Source organism: Amblyomma mixtum, chromosome 3 (assembly GCF_055824585.1).
Source record: "Amblyomma mixtum isolate Tamu chromosome 3, ASM5582458v1, whole genome shotgun sequence".
NCBI lineage: Eukaryota > Metazoa > Arthropoda > Arachnida > Ixodida > Ixodidae > Amblyomma > Amblyomma mixtum.
The window spans coordinates 326966690-326971241 of NC_143014.1; positions in this window are offsets into that span (position 1 = coordinate 326966690).

Consider the following 4552-nt stretch of genomic DNA (forward strand, 5'->3'; position numbering starts at 1 on the left):
TGAGCACTGACAGGATTGAAATGCCACTGTTCTTTTGAAGCATACAGGGTCTGTTCTGAAATTAGTAGGACTGGTTTTTTCCTTGGCGAACAGGCGGACGAGAGGCGGTCTGCGCGTGCAAGATCGTTGAAGGGGGATATTGGGAATGCTGGGGAAAATCGGCAGTCGGCTCTCGGCCGTTGAAGAGAGCAGGTCGCTTGTACTGTGCACCCCTGTCGAAACGTCTCGTCACGCAGAATCATGGCGCGTTTACTGGATCAGCGATAGGCGATCAAATTTTGTCTAAACCTTGGTAAAACGGGCAAAGAGACTCGCAGCATGATTTTGGAGGCCTACGGTGAAACTGCCATGGGTAGTTCAGGTGTTTTTTGATTGGCACAAGCTGTTCCGAGAAGGTAAGAAAAGAGTGGAAGACGACGACCACTCCGGACGCCCTTCGACCAGCAAGACCAACGGAAATGTGTAGCGAGTGAAACATTTACTGAACAGTGACCGCAGGATGAGTATCAGAATGATTGCTGAGGACTTGAGCATTCCTCAAACCCAAGTTTTTGAGATCGTGAGAGAAAACTTAGCCATGAGGAAAGTGTGCGTGAGGATGGTGCCGGGAGTGTTGTCAGGAGCAAAAGGTCAACCGGAAAGCGATCCGCCAGGATCTTCTTCATCATGTGAATGAGAACCCCGCTTTTTTCCCAGCACAAGGCGGCAACGCTGCCTCAGCACCTTTACAGCCCCGACTTGGCCTCGCCAGACTTCTTTCTATTCCCGAGAATAAAATCGACGCTCAAGGGGAAACATCACGGATCGGTAGAAGCGGTCCAACAGGCCGTGACGAGGGAGCTGTACAGCATTCCTGTCCAGGCGTTCCTGGAGGCGTACGAAAACTGGAAAACTCATTGGCAGCAGCGTGTAGGTACGGAAGGGTGCTACTTTGAAAAATTCTAATCGTTTGTACTATTCTCATGAATAAATTTTATTTTAAAAAAATGAGTCCTACTACTTTCAGAACAGACCCTGTATCTGTAATCTGTAAGTTGCTGTTGATAACTTAAGTGCACCTTGGAAAGTTATCCGAAGAATTTATTCTAGCCAGCTCTTTCACGTGACCTGGTCAACGGTCACTACTTGACCCAGATGGTCATATTGATTTACTACTTCCAATGCCTGTCTACATAAGTTAGTTAAACTGTTGCTCCTTTCCTGAACTGTGAACTGCCCCGCCGCGGTGGTTCAGTGGTTACGGTGCTCGACTGCTGAGCCGAAAGACGCGGGTTCTATCCAAGCCACGGCGGCTGAATTTCGATGAAGGCGAAATTCTAGAGGCCCGTGTGCTGTGGGATGTCCGTGCACGTTAAAGAACCCCAGGTGGTCCAAATTTCTGGAGCCCTTCACTACGGCATTCCTCATAGCCTGAGTTGCTTCGGGACGTTAAACCCCAACAAACCAAACCTGAACTGTGAACTGAAGCCTTCCTCACGTTACTTTTCAGCTCAGCATTGCACTCTGTCTCTTTAGGTCATGTAGCATGGACTGCAATACATCCTTTTAAATAACTTAGCATGCAAACAGCAAACCTTTTGAATGCGGAAAAAAAACGCAGTGAAATTCACTTGTCTGTCAGCTGACTGTAGAGTGATAGATCCAATTTCCCCTTCCTGTTCAGTTCTTCAAGATGTGGCATAATACATGAAAAATAAAATTTCTCAAGTCTTGGCATCACTTTTTTGATATAAGCTTCACTGAATGGAACCTTCACAAGCACAGCGGATTTTAACGACCATGCATAAAAAAAGCAAAGGCTCTTTTCAGCACAAAGCATAGTGAACTGTGTCTGTGCATAGTAACCATTAGGTCCATTTTCACAAAAAATATAGTCACCGTTCTTCTTTTTAGCATCATATTTTTCACTGTGAATTAACTGTGTGCAGTATTCCAAGAAAGGGCATTTCATTTCTAAAATTGCATCATGTGTGTCAATAACACCATCTGGTGTGGCAGACAACCAAGGCTTGCTTTTCAAAACATGTGTCCCATGAATGGAAACAGCTACATTGTGGTCTGCAGCAAACTGGCGGTGGGCCGTTTTTTCATGCTCCAGTCCGTGCTGTGTAGCAGCATTACCGTGAAACTTCGGTGATGTGAGTGCCTGCAGTGCTTTTATATTTGGTGTTCCTTCACGCTTTGGTGTTCTTTTTATGTTTGATGCAGTAATGCGTAGTCGTCTTGAAATATACCACAGGTGGTTGTTCTGATCCCTTGTAGCTGCCTCAAGTGCAGCCACTGCACTATCAGAAAGTGCGACATCTTTTTCATCAAAAGTACTGCATGGCCCACAAGCTCCCGGCAAGGCGTCAATGCGAAAATGTGATCCATGTTGGACAGCAGCAGGTGTGGCCGCAACTTCTGGTTCAGGTTGTCGGACCGGAGCCGTCAGTGTTGGATGGAACAACGTTCCTGAAATGAAAAACGCAAATGACAGAACACATACCATATAAATCATGGCCTACCAGTGGTAGGCCAAAGTTCTTCCATGGCTTGCACCACCTCACCAGTGTGGTTTGCTGAATTCACTGCTATTCTTGACAGATTTATCTTTGTTTTGCTGTCTTTATGCTAGCATGATACGATGCAAATATCATCTGCATTAGCTGTACATAGGAACATCATGACGCCTGTTTGATAGCCCATTCATTATTTAGCGTAGGTGCCACTCTTTATCTTAGTGCTGCCACTGCTATCGAGCATTTGGTGGATTATCATTACAGCTCTACTTTGACACGTGAAATACATGGCTAGCCACATGTTCGATGTTATCCACATAAGTGCCTTTCCTTGAGTATGTACTCCTGTGTAGGTCGGACCTTTGTGGCAGGTTCACTCGCTGAAAGGAGGTTGTGTTGCACAGGTTTAAGTTGGGGGCACAGTTACGCTACACTGAGCTCACCATGATGACCTCACCAGAACAGCCTTTTTCGGTTACAGCAGGCATGTACTGCATATGACATCTGTATTGCAGTATTGCAGGCATTTGTGATTCTGTTGGCAAACTAGGAAAGGCTAGGTCAGGTTCGTTAAAAGATTCCACAGTGTGCTAGAATTTCAACATGGCACTGCTATTGCTGCATTCGGAGAGGGTTGAATTATATCTCACTGGACATTAATTATTACTGTATGATGCACAACACTAAAAAAAAAGAATGCTCACCAGGAAGATTCACCAACCCCTGATATGGGCATTCCCTGTAGAATTCTGTCAGTTCATCGTCATTTGCACAGAAGTCTGGAACAGATGGCAGCTTTCTTGGCGATGGTTCGTCATCAAGTGTTCTTCTTTGGGCCTTAAAATTGATTTTCACAAGGGATGCTGGCTTCATATTCCTTTTAGTGCCTCGATTCCATGCAGCACATCTATCGGTGCATGATTCTCCAGTTTGTCCAGCCGACACTGCATGGTCTATTTTCCAAAGCAATGCTCCGACATGGCTGCACACTTTTCCTCTTCCAGCCATGCACGTGCGTCCTGAGTTTACCACCTCCCCTGATTTTTTGCAACACGCCCGCCCGTCATGAATTGTTCTTACTGACTGGGATGCTTGCACTTGACATTTCAGAAGGGTAGTGCAATCATCAATTTCGTGCACAAGAACTGTTCCAACCCATCCACTCTGCAGATACGTATATGATTGCATGTTGCGGAAGAAATTCATTTGTTTAAGGTCACATGCATTTTGTTCCACCAAGTAATACACAATATGTGGTATCTGAACTTGTGGCCACTTCTTCATGTCATCGTGCCATTCTTCAACTGCGCTCGGGTGCTTATATTCTTTGCTTCCTGCAAAACAACGACGGTAGAAAATATTGAAGCAAGATAAAATTACAACACTTAGGTTTGGTTTGGTTTATGGGGTTTAACGTCCCAAAGCGACTAAGGCTATGAGAGACGCCGTAGTGGAGGGCTCCGGAAATTTCGACCACCTGGGGTTCTTTAACGTGCACTGACATCGCACAGTACACGGGCCTCGAATTTCTCCTCCAAAGAAATTCAGCCGCCGCGGCCGGGATCGAACCCGCGTCTTTCGGGACAGCAGCCGAGTACCATAGCCACTGAGCCACCGCGGCGGCACAACACTTAGGCCCATACAGTCAGTCAAAGTAGTCCGAAGCGTTCTCCTGCAGTGCGTATTAAACAGTGCTGTAAATGGTGACTGTTCTGCGTGAGTGTTCGACACAGGTATTTTTAAGGCAACTAGAATTACTTACTGGGCACAGCATTGCGCACAGACTGCAGTAATGCATTGCATTGTAAAGGTCACATTTGTACAATTATAACAGGTAAGAAAATTAGAAACCTTACTTAACAAGAAACAGCTCGACTTAGTGTGACCATTGACATTATTTCTATTCTTGCTAGTAAAGCTGGGCATCTTCCTTTCACATAAACTTTACACGCGAGCACCTACTGCTGATTTCGCTAAGATATGTGTCGGCTGTGACCCTGCAAAATCAAAACTTAATAATTCGGGGAAATGATGCAGAAGCACCGCGGGTA